Genomic DNA, 16495 nt, shown 5'->3' with positions numbered 1-16495 from the left:
TATAGGGCTCAGCTCCATCTACCTGAGGGTTCTCTGGGACCTTCTCCTCTGGACAGTCCTGGGAATACAGAGGACCGGGACATCTCTCTGGTGGATTTCTCCTCCTGGATCCATCTGTGGAGACACAAGCACACAGTGACTGAATACATGGCCTCCTGTAGATCTGTCTATAGATCAGACTCTTCTCTCAGCTCCTTCACTTCTAGGTTTAGTGATCGGAGGAGATAACACTGGAGGGTTTCCTGATATCTCCCTCTGACAGAAGCTCTGACGTCAGGCTCTACACAGTCACACAGGGGCGGACATTGCCCAGAAGCTCCATGTATAATCTACAATGTATACGCTGCGGAACACGGATTTCACAGGAGGCCTCTGATAGAGCAGAAGGACACGCTCCCATCATGTGACTGGAGACCTATGGATATGACTAACATATAAAGAACACGTAGCCTCTAATGTAATGTGAGAAAAAACTGTGGTACTCCTCCATTACATGTCACTGCACACACGTGTATACACTGCACATGACGGGTCTTACCCTGTGATATAAGAGGCTGGTGCTCCTCCATTACATGTCACTGCACACACGTCTATACACTGCACATGACGGCTCTTACCTTGTGATATAAGAGGCTGGTGCTCCTCCATTACATGTCACTGCACACACGTGTATACACTGCACATGACGGCTCTTACCCTGTGATATAAGAGGCTGGTGCTCCTCTATTACATGTCACTGCACACACGTGTATACACTGCACATGACGGCTCTTACCTTGTGATATAAGAGGCTGGTGCTCCTCCATTACATGTCACTGCACACACGTGTATACACTGCACATGACGGCTCTTACCTTGTGATATAAGAGGCTGGTGCTCCTCCATTACATGTCACTGCACACACGTGTATACACTGCACATGACGGCTCTTACCTTGTGATATAAGAGGCTGGTGCTCCTCCATTACATGTCACTGCACACACGTGTATACACTGCACATGACGGCTCTTACCTTGTGATATAAGAGGCTGGTGCTCCTCCATTACATGTCACTGCACACACATGTATACACTGCACATGACGGGTCTTACCCTGTGATATAAGAGGCTGGTGCTCCTCCATTACATGTCACTGCACACACGTGTATACACTGCACATGACGGCTCTTACCTTGTGATATAAGAGGCTGGTGCTCCTCCATTACATGTCACTGCACACACGTGTATACACTGCACATGACGGCTCTTACCTTGTGATATAAGAGGCTGGTGCTCCTCCATTACATGTCACTGCACACACGTGTATACACTGCACATGACGGCTCTTACCTTGTGATATAGGAGGCTGGTGCTCCTCCATTACATGTCACTGCACACACGTGTATACACTGCACATGACGGATCTTACCTTGTGATATAAGAGGCTGGTGCTCCTCTATTACATGTCACTGCACACACGTGTATACACTGCACATGACGGCTCTTACCTTGTGATATAAGAGGCTGGTGTCCTCCATTACATGTCACTGCACACACGTGTATACACTGCACATGACGGGTCTTACCTTGTGATATAAGAGGCTGGTGCTCCTCCATTACATGTCACTGCACACACGTGTATACACTGCACATGACGGCTCTTACCTTGTGATATAAGAGGCTGGTGCTCCTCCATTACATGTCACTGCACACACGTGTACACACTGCACATGACGGGTCTTACCTTGTGATATAAGAGGCTGGTGGTCCTCCATTACATGTCACTGCACACACGTGTATACACTGCACATGACGGCTCTTACCTTGTGATATAAGAGGCTGGTGCTCCTCCATTACATGTCACTGCACACACGTGTATACACTGCACATGATGGCTCTTACCTTGTGATATAAGAGGCTGGTGCTCCTCCATTACATATCACTGCACACACGTGTATACACTGCACATGACGGCTCTTACCTTGTGATATAAGAGGCTGGTGCTCCTCCATTACATGTCACTGCACACACGTGTATACACTGCACATGACGGCTCTTACCCTGTGATATAAGAGGCTGGTGCTCCTCCATTACATGTCACTGCACACACGTGTATACACTGCACATGACGGCTCTTACCTTGTGATATAAGAGGCTGGTGCTCCTCCATTACATGTCACTGCACACACGTGTACACACTGCACATAACGGCTCTTACCTTGTGATATAAGAGGCTGGTGCTTCTCCATTACATGTCACTGCACACACATGTATACACTGCACATGACGGCTCTTACCCTGTGATATAAGAGGCTGGTGCTCCTCCATTACATGTCACTGCACACACGTGTACACACTGCACATGACGGCTCTTACCTTGTGATATAAGAGGCTGGTGCTCCTCCATCATGGCCTCCTTGTACAGATCCTTGTGTCCTTCTATATACTCCCACTCCTCCATGGAGAAATAGACAGTGACGTCCTGACACCTTATAGGAACCTGACAACACAATGACACCGTCATCACCCAGACCCCTCCAGTGCTGTTACTGGAGAATTTCCCAGCATTCCCAGCAGTGTCACCTCTCCAGTCAGCAGCTCCATCATCTTGTGGGTGAGCTCTAGGATCTTCTGCTCATGTATCAGGGGGTGAGGGGGAGGCTCTGTGATGGGGGGAGGGGTCCTGCTCCGCCCTCCTGACTCCTGGAGATGGATGATGGGAGTCACACAGTCCCCCGATGTCTTCTTCACTATTGTGTATTCCTGTGGATGGAGAGAGACACTTAGGGAATAAACCCTTCAGGGGCCATGTGCTCTCCTCCGGCCCTCTCCTCCTGGTACAACGTGCCTACTTACCTCCTCATGGCTCCTACAACATGACTATTGGTCACTGGTCACATGACACATCACTCACCATACTGGGGGCTGATCTTCAGGTTCTCCATCACTTGGAAGGTCTGGAGGCCGTTCTCCAGGACCCTGGACTCTTCCTATCACTTCCTATGATGGATTCTCCTTCCCGATGTCTGACTTGTTACAGAATACAATAAAGAGGAGAGAAATCTAGAAAAGTTTACCTCTCCGCTCAGCAGGGAGATGATCTCCAAGGTGAGGTCTAATATTCTTCTGCTGATCTCCTTCCTGTCCATCCTTGGTGGTCGTTCAGGAGAAGAGGAGAGACCTGGAGGAGCTGGAGGCTTCTAGTACTGCAGGTGCCTTTGTGAGAAGAGGAGAGGAAATCATCCAGGGGACAAGACCAGATGTCACCTCCAGAACCGCACTTCCTGAGCCTGGAGGGGCCCTGCTTCTCAGAGCCCCTACCACATGGATTCCAGGGGCCCCAACATGGAGATCTCTGGTGGCTCCACAGGAGATAAATGTCTGATAGATGCAGGTCCCACCTCTGGGCTGTGCTCAGCTGTGTCCACAACTCCTAGAGAAGAGACTGGAGAGAGCTGAGCTCAGGCCGGGCCCCCCTCCATTCATTCTCCTCCTGGAGGCAGGGGCCCCTCACCAGGACAGTCAGGGGCCAGCGAATGATGACAACCCCCACTCTCCCCACTACTCCTCCCCCATCATACTAAGCTGAGGAGCGGAGAAGGATTCCTTGTGTGTAATGGAGGAGAATCTCCAGAGGTGACATGTCTGAGCTCTCCACCACACTGTCTCCTCACAGCTCATCTTACCTGCAGGCTGGAGGAATGGCTGATACCAGAGAGAACAAGAGCCCTGACTACCGACCAGGACCTGCCCAGTATCTGCTGCACTGCCAGAGCTGAAGGACCTGCGGTGACGTCACTGTCATGTGATCAGTGCAGGGGGCGGGGCTCAGCAGTTGTAAGTATAAGAGGTGGTGAAGGACCTGCCCAGTATCTGCTGTGGTAGATGCTAGAATGGAGTTGTTAGAGGGAGGTCTGTGATGTCACTGGTCACATGCTCCTTCATGGTCACATGACAAACCCAGCAGTTTGTGGAAGGAGGAGGGGCTGTGTGTAAGGAGCCCAGTGAGGGGGGATGTGCTGCAGTCCTGGAGGACACAGAGCTTCATGAGGGGCGGCATATGGAGCTCATATATGAGGGGCAGGTGGAGGAGCACTCAGGGGCCGTGGGGTTAATGGAGTGGAACCTGGTGTCATTACGGGGTTTATAGTACAGATCTGGGTGTATTCTGGGGACATGAGGGTGCAGAACCGAGGTTGGGGACCTTTATGGGGTGTAAATCTGTGAGGGGGGGGATGGGGTGTATTCTTGGGTCATGAGGGGCAGATCTTTGTTGAGGGTCTTCATGGGAAATAAGGTGTGATGTCAGTGGTCACTTGACTTCGCTGCTACTCATGTTGGGGAGAGCTATGGGTAGCGGGCACAGATGGCGACCTGTGTGCTGGGGGTGCAGAGATATTGGCGACCTGTGTGCTGGGGGTGCAGAGATATTGGCAACCTGTGTGCTGGGGGTGGTGGGCAGAGATGGCGACCTGTGTGCTGGGGGTGCAGAGATATTGGCGACCTGTGTGCTGGGGGTGCAGAGATATTGGCGACCTGTGTGCTGGGGGTGGTGGGCAGAGATGGCGACCTGGGGGTGCAGAGATATTGGCGACCTGTGTGCTGGGGGTGCAGAGATATTGGCGACCTGTGTGCTGGGGGTGCAGAGATATTGGCGACCTGTGTGGTGGGCAGAGATGGCGACCTGTGTGCTGGGGGTGCAGAGATATTGGCGACCTGTGTGCTGGGGGGGTGCAGAGATATTGGCGACCTGTGTGCTGGGGGGGTGCAGAGATATTGGCGACCTGTGTGCTGGGGGTGCAGAGATATTGGCGACCTGTGTGCTGGGGGGGGTGCAGAGATATTAGCGACCTGTGTGCTGGGGGTGCAGTGATATTGGCGACCTGTGTGTTGAGAGAGGTGGGCAGAGATGGCGACCTGTGTGCTGGGTAGGGCTGCACTGGGTATCAAATTATCGATACTTTTGTACCCGGATCTATTTGATGCTGGGATTTGCCTTTTCCCGATACTAGGCGGTGCTGCTGATTGCAGCGCCCTGTCATAGAGGTCCGGTGCCGGCTATGTGATTCTGCCGCCAGCACCCGCCGCCGGTATTTGTATTAAATGTTATCTCCACTGGTGGCGCAGTGCGCCTTTCCCAACGGGGGGCTCCCCCAGTAATTAAAAACATTAGTGGCGCAGTGGGCCCCCAACGCCCCCAGTATTAAAGTCATTGAGGGCAGTGGCCACAGGGTCCCCTCTCCCCTCTTCATTAGTGGCAGTGGCAGCTTCTGATCGGAGCCCCAGCAGTGACGTAGCGGGGCTCCGATCGGTTACCATGGCAGCCAGTACACTACTGAAGACTTTCATGGCTGCCATGGTAAGCTCCCGGGCAGCAGGGACAGTGTAATATCCTATGCACCCTAGTAGATCTCTATTTGGGTAGTAGGACAAGGGATTAGAAGATCCCAGGTTCTAGCCCCTGAGGGGGAAATAGTTATTAAATAAAAAGTTTATCCAATTTCTCAACCCCCCCCTGCCCCCCATGTGCCGGGCCCCTCACCGGTAATATACTTACCTCGCTCCCGGCACAGCTCCTGGTCCCCGCACCGCCGCTGCTGCTTCTCACTGCACACGGATGAAAACAGCGGGGGGCAGGCTAAGTATATTTCCCGGCACATGTGGGGGGGGGGGAGGGTTTGAAATATTGGATAACCCCTTTCAGGACCCCTGCCGTACATGTACGGTGCAAGGTCCGCCGGTAGAGATGAGCGAATTTCATATTATGAAATACATTTGCACTTCGTTTGGTGGTAAAAGCAGAATTGCGTTATGGATTCTGTTACCACGGACCTTAGCGCAATTCTATGCCTTTAGAGGCTTTCCGTTATTCATTCCGTCATAATAGAAGTCTATGGGCTGCAAAACGGATCCGTCCCTATTCCAGGCCTTCCGTTATGCATTCCGTCATAGAATTGCGTTATGGTCCGTGGTAACGGATTTCATAACGCAATTCTGCTTTTACCACCAAACGAAGCGCAAATGAATTTCATACCATGAAATTCGCTCATCTCTACCCGCCGGGTTCTGGGAGGGGGAAATGGGGGCACGATGGCTGCTCTTACCAGTAGGCAGCCATGCTGGGTAATGGCAGCATGACGTCTTTACGCCCCCTCACCCCCCATCGCTGCGATTGGCCAGTCAATGAAGATCGGCACATCGCAGCACCGGAAGCAGTATGGAGCTGGGGGTCATGTTGAGGTGACCGGTGCTGAACTAGTCAGAACCTGTCTCCTCCGAGGTCAGGCAGGGGACTCCAGTGTTTGGCGTCCCCTGCCAGCGCTGCGATTGGCTGGAACAACGCTCCAGCCAATGGCAGCAGAGGGAACAGGAAGAATCCCTCTGCATGCAGTCATTCTAGCTGGAGACTGCATGCAGAGTTGACCTGTGCCCCTCTGGGCTGTATCTGCTGGGACTTGTGGTTCACCACCAGAGTTTTCTACTACCTGTGAAACACCTGGAACATCTGCTGCAGTGATTTATTTACTGTTTTTGTGTGCGAGCTGTGAACGCCAAGTGCTGATCAGTCCGTACGTCACTGTTCAGCACCTGGGCTTATTTTTTGGGACCAGATTTTATTTTATTTTTTAAGAAGTAATAGAAGTGTATATATATATATATATATATATATATATATATATATATTGTAGGAAGGCGCAAGGGGCCGTCATTGATGGAAGGTATGTGTCACCGAGATTCCTGACTGACACTGTTTGTTGCCTTTCCAGGCCGGCTCTTACTGGGAGTAGCCAAAGTGCTGGGTGGGTGGCTCCTCCCCACATTCCAGGCCGGGTCTTTTTTTGGCCTATATAAAACCCAGCCAGCAGTCTCAGCTGGGTGTGGTTTATCCTCCATCTGACAGAGAAGCTGGAGAGTTTCTGTGTTTTGGGGCCTGTGAATTTGTGCCGTGCTAAAGGCTCAGAGCCGCATGCCGGGAAACAGGCCCCTGAAGGCTGCTGTGGACTGAGGGTGGAAAACTGCTAACCAGGCGAAGATTTTGTTCTATGGACATTGCATGGTGTGAACAAACACCAAGACTCGGAACGGTCATTTAGTTTTTTCCTTATGTGTGAATGAAACACTGAATTGTTTAAGTTAAAGACTTTGTGATTGCCTCTGTACTGCGTCCACTAGCCTGTCTACCGGAGCAAAACCCCACAATATATATATATATGTTAATTTTTAGTTAGTGTTCGTTGTTTTGCATCTGCAGTAAATTTTTATACTGCAGTTTCTGCACGGATGCACGTGTTTTTCATATGGAAAAAAAATAACCAATATTCTAAAAACCGAATATATAGCAATATAGTGAATATATTTGTTATTTAGAATTTTCGCATAATTTTTTCTTATCTGTACAGTTGTTCGCATACTCCTCCCCGACAAGCGTCCCCGTCACCATGAGAACGCCTGTGGGTTAGAAAATACCATCGGATCTGAGTTTTCCCTGAGATCGTAAAAACTCAGATCCGATGGTATATTCTTACCCACAGGCGTTCCCATGGTGACGGGGACGCTTCTCGGGGAGCAGTATGCTAAAGTAGAATAACAGTACACATTGAAAAAAAAAAAAGACGAATATTCTAAATAACGAATATATTCGCTATATTGCTATAACTTCGTCTTTTAGAATATAGATTTAGTGGCTGTTACTGAGACATTGTTCAATGGGAGTAATGCCTGGGATATAATACACTATATAGGAAAGACAGAGAAGGCAAGAAGAGTGAGGGGTGGCCCTGTATGTGAAAGATAGCATAAAATCTAATTTAATGCAATTTAGAGTCAGTTTGGGTCACCTTGCAGCTTGTTAATCATAAGGTAACTCGTGTAGGTGTGATATATAGACCACCTAGCCAAGTCAAAGAATTAGATGATCTACTAGTTGAGGAAATGGCTAAAATGACATTGAAAGGGGAAGTTATAATTATGGGAGACTTCAATCTTCCAGATGTAAACTGGAAAACCAGCTAGTTCTGCCAGGAGTACAGATATTCTAAATTCCCTACTGGGATTATCTCTACAGCAAGTAGTTGAGGCGCCAACCCGGAAGGAGGCCATTTTAGATTTAGTATTCACAAATGGGAATTTGGTATCTGATATTACTGTAGGGGAAAGCTTGGGATCTAGTGATCACCAGTCAGTGTGGTTTACTATAAGTCACACCACACAAAAACAAAAGTTTTAGATTTTAGAAAAACTGACTTTTCTAAAATTAGATTAGTGGTATACGAGTCCCTATCACATTGGAACAGTTTCAATGGAGTCAAAGATAAATGGGACTACTTAAAAGTGGCACTATTGGAGGCAACATATAATTGCATTAGGCTTGTCAGTAAAAGCAAATAAAAAAATGAAGAAACCACTGTGGTACTCAGCAGAAGTGGCCAAAATCATTAAAAACAAAAAGATTGCATTTAGTAATTATAAAAATAAAAAAACTAGGATGACAGGCAAATTTATAAGATTAGGTAGAGAGAGGCCAAACAAGTTATAAGAGCTTCTAAAGCACAGGCAGAAGAGAAATTAGCTCAGTCAGTGAAAAAAGGCGATAAGACATTCTTCAGATAAATAAATGAAAAAAAGAAACTAAAACAAGGAATTAACAAGTTAAAAACAAAAGAAAAAAGGTATATGGAAGAAGATAAAGAACTAGCTGACTGCCTCAATGAATACTTCTGTTCAGTTTTTACAAAGGAAAATGAAGGAAAAGGACCTCAGGAAGGAAGACCAATGAATCTTTTGATGCAGGTGTCTTTACAGAGGAAGATGTTCTAAGTCAGCTGTTTAAAATTAATACAAATAAGTCACAGGGGCCTGATGGGATACACCCAAAGCTATTAAAAGAGCTCAGCGGTGAACTAGCAAAACCATTAACAGATTTATTTAACCAATCACTGGTAACAGGAGTCGTCCCAGAAGATTGGAAATTAGCAAATGTTGTGCCCATTCACAAGAAAGGTAGTAGGGAGGAATCGGGCAACTATAGACCAGTAAGCCTGACATCAATAGTGGGGAAATTAATGGAAACCATACTTAAGGATAGGATTGTGGAACATCAAAAATCCCATGGATTAAAAGATGAAAACCAGCATGGGTTTACTTCAGGGAGATCATGTCAAACTAATCTTATTGAATTTTTTGATTGGGTGACTAAAATAATAGATGGCGGAGGTGCAGTAGACATCGCTTATCTAGACTTTAGTAAGGCTTTTGATACCGCCCCACATGGAAGGCTTATCAATAAATTGCAGTATCTGAGCTTGGACTCCCATATTGTTGAATGGATTAGGCAGTGGCTGAGGGACAGACAACAGAGGGTTGTAGTCAATGGAGTATATTCAGACCATGGTCTTTTTACCAGTGGGGGTACCTCAGGGATCTGTTCTGGGACCCATATTGTTTAATATCTTTATCAGCGAAATTGCAGAAGACCTCGATGGTAAGGTGTGTCTTTTTGCTGATGACACAAAGATTTGTACAAACCGGATTCCAAAAAAGTTGGGACACTAAACAAATTGTGAATAAAAACTGAATGCAATGATGTGGAGATGGCAAATGTCAATATTTTATTTGTAATAGAACGTAGATGACGTTTAATCTGAGTAAATGTATCATTTTAAAGGAAAAATACGTTTATTCTAATTTTCACGGTGTCAACAAATCCCAAAAGTTGGGACAAGTAGCAATAAGAGGCTGGAAAAAGTAAATTTGAGCATAACAAAGAGCTGGAAGACCAATTAACACTAATTAGGTCAATTGGCAACATGATTGGGTATAAAAAGAGCTTCTCAGAGTGGCAGTGTCTCTCAGAAGCCAAGATGGGTAGAGGATCACCAATTCCCACAATGTTGCGCAGAAAGATAGTGGAGCAATATCAGAAAGGTGTTACCCAGCGAAAAATTGCAAAGACTTTGCATCTATCATCATCTACTGTGCATAACATCATCCGAAGATTCAGAGAATCTGGAACAATCTCTGTGCGTAAGGGTCAAGGCCGTAAAACCATACTGGATGCCCGTGATCTCCGGGCCCTTAAACGACACTGCACCACAAACAGGAATGCTACTGTAAAGGAAATCACAGAATGGGCTCAGGAATACTTCCAGAAACCATTGTCAGTGAACACAATCCACCGTGCCATCCGCCGTTGCCAGCTGAAACTCTACAGTGCAAAGAAGAAGCCATTTCTAAGCAAGATCCACAAGTTCAGGCGTTTTCACTGGGCCAGGGATCATTTAAAATGGAGTGTTGCAAAATAGAAGACTGTTCTGTGGTCAGACGAGTCACGATTCGAAGTTCTTTTCGGAAATCTGGGATGCCATATCATCCGGACCAAAGAGGACAAGGACAACCCAAGTTGTTATCAACGCTCAGTTCAGAAGCCTGCATCTCTGATGGTATGGGGTTGCATGAGTGCGTGTGGCATGAGCAGCTTGCATGTCTGGAAAGGCACCATCAATGCAGAAAAATATATTCATTTTCTAGAACAACATATGATCCCATCCAGACGTCATCTCTTTCAGGGAAGACCGTGCATTTTTCAACAAGATAATGCCAGACCACATTCTGCATCAATCACAACATCATGGCTGCGTAGGAGAAGGATCCGGGTACTGAAATGGCCGGTCTGCAGTCCAGATCTTTCACCTATAGAGAACATTTGGCGCATCATAAAGAGGAAGGTGCAACAAAGAAGGCCCAAGACGATTGAACAGTTAGAGGCCTGTATTAGACAAGAATGGGAGAGCATTCCTATTTCTAAACTTGAGAAACTGGTCTCCTCGGTCCCCAGACGTCTGTTGAGTGTTGTAAGAAGAAGGGGAGATGCCACACAGTGGTGAAAATGGCCTTGTCCCAACCTTTTGGGAATTTGTTGACACCATGAAATTCTGATTCAACATATTTTTCCCTTAAAATGGTACATTTTCTCAGTTTAAACTTTTGTTCCATGATTTATGTTCTATTCTGAATAAAATATTAGAAGTTGGCACCTCCACATCATTGCATTCAGTTTTTATTCACGATTTGTATAGTGTCCCAACTTTTTTGGAATCCGGTTTGTAACAGGGTTGATGTTCCTGGAGGGATACAGCAAATGGAAAAGGATTTAGGAAAACTAGAGGAATGGTCAAAAATCTGGCAACTAAAATTTAATGTTAATAAGTGCAAGATAATGCACCTGGGGCATAAAAACCCAAGAGCAGAATATACAATCAGTGATACAGTCCTAACCTCAGTATCGGAGGAAAGGGATTTAGGGGTCATTATTTCAGAAGACTTAAAGGTAGGCAGACAATGTCATAGAGCAGCAGAAAAATGCTAGCAGAATGCTGGGGTGTATAGGGAGAGGCATTACCAGTAGAAAGAGGGAGGTGCTCATGCCACTCTACAGAGCACTAGTGAGACCTAATTTGGAGTATTGTGCGCAGTACTGGAGACTATATCTCCAGAAGGATATTGATACTTTGGAGAAAGTTCAGAGAAGAGCTACTAAACTAGTACATGGATTGCAGGATAAAACTTACCAGGAAATATTTAAGGACCTTAACATGTATAGCTTGGAAGAAAGACGAGACAGAGGGGATATGATAGAAACTTTTAAATACATAAAGGGAATCAACAAGGTAAAAGAGGAGAGAATATTTAAAATAAGAAAAACTGCTACAAGAGGACAGAGTTTTAAATTAGAGGGGCAAAGGTTTAAAAGTAATATCAGGAAGTATTACTTTACTGAGAGAGTAGTGGATGCATGGAATAGCCTTCCTGCAGAAGTGGTAGCTGCAAATACAGTGAAGGAGTTCAAGCATGCATGAGATAGGCATAAGGCCATCCTTCATATAAGATAGGGACAAGGGCTATTCATAGTATTCAGTATATTGGGCAGACTAGATGGGCCAAATGGTTCTTATCTGCCGACACATTCTATGTTTCTGTCAGCCATTTTACATTGTGTTGTGCCAGTGTAGGGAGAGGTGGCATTTTGGAGCAGGGACAGTTAGGGACACCAAACGCTAGCTAATAGGGCCACAAAAGTCCTTTTAAGGACTGGTATAGGTGTGATATAAAGGGGTGTGATAAACTTATAATTTACTTTCTAACATAGAAATTATATTATAGTGTATTTGTATTGTGCAGCAGTTGTGTGCGGTTCTGCTGTGATACCGCAGCTAGTTAGGGGGACAAACGCTATTGGAGTAACTAATTGCAACGGGTGTGATATACCTGTGGCCCCCCCCCCCCAAAAAAAAATGCTTGAGGGCTGCGATATACCATCCTCCACAAAATCCTTATTGAGTGGTGCTATATACCTGTTTCTGCCAAATACTGATTGAGGGGTGCTATATAACTGTTTCTGCCAAATACTAATTGAGGGGTGCTATATACTAGTTTCCGACAATTACTGATTGAGGGGTGCTATATACCTTCTTCCACCAAATACTTATTGAGGGCTGCGATACACCTGCTTCCATAAAATACTGATTGAGGGGTGCCATATACCTATTTCCGCCAAATACTGATTGAGGGGTGCTATATACCTTTTTCCACAAAATACTGATTGAGGGGTGCTATATACCATCTTCCACAAAATACTTATTAAGGGGTGCTATTGCTATATGCCTTCTTCCACCAAATACTGATTGAGGGCTGCGATACACCTGTTTCCACAAAACACTGATTGAGGGGTGCTATATACCTGTTTCCGCCAAATACTGATTGAGGGGTGCAATATACCTTCTTCCACAAAACACTGATTGAGGGGTGCTATATACCTGTTTCCGCCAAATACTGATTGAGGGGTGCCATATACCTTCTTCAACAAAATACTGATTGAGGGGTGCTATTTCTGTATAAGTTTTTCCACCAAATACTGATTGAGGGCTGCAATATACCTTCTTCCACAAATACTGCTCTTTTCTACGAACCTAGGCCGAGGGTCATTTAGAAAATGACAGGCAGAAGAAGAGGCAGGCCGTTCCACAGGGATGGTAGGGGTTGGGCGGGTGCACCAGGCTGGAGCCTAAGTGGGACGTTGAAGAAGGCGCAAGCGATAACTTCAAAGGGCGCACCAGAATTGGTTGAGTGGCTCACTCAGCCTTCCGCTTCTGCACCCTCCTCACTCTCTGCTGTGTGCACCCCCAAAGAGACCACCACCATAGCCCCTCCACTCGAGTCAGATGAATTATTTTCCCATCTATTCACAGACCTTACCGATGCACAGCCATTCTTGGCATCGGATGACCGCCAACCAGCAGTCTGACGACAGTACCCAGATCAGCCCAAGGAGGGTGGTCCTCACTGTTGCTGCCTACTTCGAGATCTCTAATGTCAATGGTGATGAAGGTGACGATGATGACGTGTCGATGGAGGTCATGTGGGTGCCCACAAGAGAGAAAGAGGAGGGAGAAACGGAGCAGCAGATAGGGAGGAGAAGCAGGCAGGTCTCGCAGTGCACAGGAGGCAAAAAAGCAGACTGCACATGTATCTGGAGTGAGCCATCCACCATGCATGGTCACACTGGGTACCCTTGCGACTTCAGATCCGTCAATGAAGGGTAGTTCCCCCCCCCCCGACCTACATTGACGGATCTGAAGTTGCAAGGGTACCCAGCGCCCGCCTCCTAGGCATGACAATCTCTGAGGACCTATCCTGGCGTCCCAACATCTCGTCCATCATAAAGAAGGCTCACCAGCGGCTCTACTTCCTTCGACAACTGAGGAAGTTCGGCATGGCACAGGACCTACTGAAGTCCTTCTACTCCTGTACCATCAAGTCGGTACTGTGCTCGTCTCTTCTGGTTTGGTATGCCGGCTCATCAGCCAGTGACAAGCGCAAACTACAAAGGGTCATCACCTCGGCGGAGAGAACTACTCGACTGCCACTACCACCCCTTGACTCTATCTTCTCCAACAGACTGCACTCCAGGGCTCTGAAAATATCCAATGATCACTCCCATCCGGGCCATCATCTCTTCAGACGTCTAAAGTCCGGCCGCAGGTATCAGGCCATCCCTGCAAGGACATCGAGGAGGCTGAACACTTTCTTCCTAACGGCCGTCAGACTGCTGAACTCACCACGCCCCATCTCCCGCCCATAATCCCTTGCCCCTGATGTGCCCATTGCATAACCCTCCCCCCTAGTACTATGCCAGTACCTGTGCCTAACCCAATTCCAAGCACGATTGACTGTGTCGTGTTTGGCGAATAAAGCCGATTCTGATTCTGATCTTGCGCTCCCAATGTCTGTGCATTGTGGGCTTTTCTTAACGTGTCATCTGCTGATAATAGTGTTGCCATCTGCAGCCTGTGCTGTAAACGCATAAGTCGCGGTAAGCCCAACACTCACCTAGGGATGACCGCCTTAAGAAGGCACCTGGCCTCCCATCACCGAGCCCAGTGAGAGCAACCCCGTCAGAACCCACAAAGCCACACTCCCGGCGCTCCACGTGCCGCCGTCATGTTCATCTGACACAAGGCAGGCTTCCGTGGCCCAAATGTTCAAGCGTAAAAAAATGATAACACCGGATGATCCTCTTGCCCAACGGTTGACAGCTGGCTTGTCGGAACTGCTAGCCCGCCAACTACTGCCATATAAATTGGTGGACTCGGAGGCCTTTAGAAAATTTGTGGCTATTGGCACACCGCAATGGAAGGTCCCCGGAAGGAAATATTTCCCAGAAGGGCATCCCTGACTATATGGCCACGTTCAGCGGCAAGTTAATATATCTCTTGCACACAGTGTCGGTGCCAAGATACATCTGACCACAGACACGTGGTCTAGCAAACAGGGGCAGGAAAGGTACATAACTTTTACTGCCCACTGGGTGAACCTTGTGACGGCCGTCAAGCATGTAACGTGGCACCCTTGTGGATTTGATGTTACCGCCACGGATTGCATGCAGGCCTGCATCTTCTTCTCCTCCTCCTACTCCATCCTCCGTCTCCTCCTCGGTTGATTCCTCCTTTTCCACTGCTACTGCCTCTTCCGCTGCACCCCCCAAGCTCCCCAGAACCTATTCAATGTGCTAGCTGAGACGTTGCCATGCTGTGATGTGGCTGTTGTGCCTGGAAGCCAAGAGCCACACTGGTCCTACACTGCTTTCAGCTCTGCGGTCACAGGCTGATTAGTGGCTAACTCCGCTCAATTTGACAGTTGGTAAAGTGGTGTGCGACAACGGTGCCAATCTGCTGAGTGTGCTGAAACAGGGCAAAATGACACACGTGCCGGCACACATCCTGAACTTAGTCGTGCAGCAATTCGTTGCCAAATACCCCGAGGTCCAGGACGTCTTGCGGCAGGCCAGGAAAATCTCTGGCCATTTTAGAAGATCTTACACAGCCATGGCTCGCCTTCCTGACGTTCAGCAGCGACACCACTTACCCGTCAGACGTCTGATTTGTGACTGCCCGACACGCTGGAACTCCACCTTGTATATGCTTGATAGGCTGCTCCAGCAGAAACGTGCCATTAATGACTACCTTTTCAAACTCTGCGGCAGGACAGGTTCTGGGGAGCTTGGTTTCTTTTCACCGCGCCAGTGGCTGCTCATGCGCGACGCATGCAGACTTCTGCAGCCATTTGATAAGATCACAAAACTGGTCAGTCGCAGCCAGGGCGCCATTAGTGATATTGTACCTTACGCCTTCTTTCTGGAGCGTGCATTGCATTGTGTCATTGATCAAGCCGTCGACGAGCAAGTCGCAATGCTGAATAAATTCCCAGTGGGGCTACTCCATCTGAGACAAGTCAGCAGGAGTCTGAAGAGGAGTCAAAGGAGGATGGTGGCTGGGGGGGAGGAGGAGAAGGAGCAAGAAGAGCAGGCTTTAAACTTTTCGAGGATCCCTGATGTTGTCCGTAGCTGGGGGAGGAGACCAAGGAGGACATTCTCCTGGGAGATGAGCAGAATCCAGGGCGCTCCACCGCTTCCAATTCAGTGCAAATGGGGGACTTCATGCTCCAGTGTTTGAAGAGGGACTCCCGTATAAAAAGAACAAAGGTCAAGGACCTGTACTGGGTGGCAACCTACTTAGAACCCCGGTACAAACACAAAATGGTGGATATGTTACCAGCATCACAGAGGACTGTCAGAATGCAGCATTTCCAGGCCTTGCTGCGAGAGATGTTGCATTCTGCTGTTGCGGGCACTGGCAGAGGAATTTCCACCCACAGTGAAACTGGTGCGGTATTAATCCTACCGCGCCTGCAAAAAGACGGTGGTTTGAAGATGTGTTGGTCACTTTGATAGATCATTCTTGCAGCCAACCCATCGACAGCCGACCTCCGAATCCAGCCTCAGAGAACGCCTAGACCGACAGGTGTCCGACTACATTGGGTTAACGGCCAATGTGGACGCTCTGAAAAGCAAGGAACCCCTTAACTACTGGGTGTGTAGGCTTGACCTGTGACCAGAGCTGGCACAATTTGCCATGGAACTCTTGGCTTGCCCCTCATCTTGTGTCCTGTCTGAATGGACGTTC

The 16495-nt window shown here is 47.8% G+C and overlaps 1 protein-coding gene across 1 annotated transcript in view; it reads right to left on the bottom strand.

The window, feature by feature from the left end:
* LOC120991131 (gastrula zinc finger protein XlCGF57.1-like) overlaps positions 1–16495 on the bottom strand; it is a 255421-nt gene that overhangs the window by 164127 nt on the left and 74799 nt on the right. The gene's annotated exons all lie outside the window — the stretch shown is intronic.

Source organism: Bufo bufo, chromosome 2 (genome assembly GCF_905171765.1).
Source record: "Bufo bufo chromosome 2, aBufBuf1.1, whole genome shotgun sequence".
Lineage (NCBI taxonomy): Eukaryota > Metazoa > Chordata > Amphibia > Anura > Bufonidae > Bufo > Bufo bufo.
The sequence above is the reverse complement of the archived record's forward strand: the minus strand, read 5'-3'. Positions and strand labels throughout refer to the sequence as shown.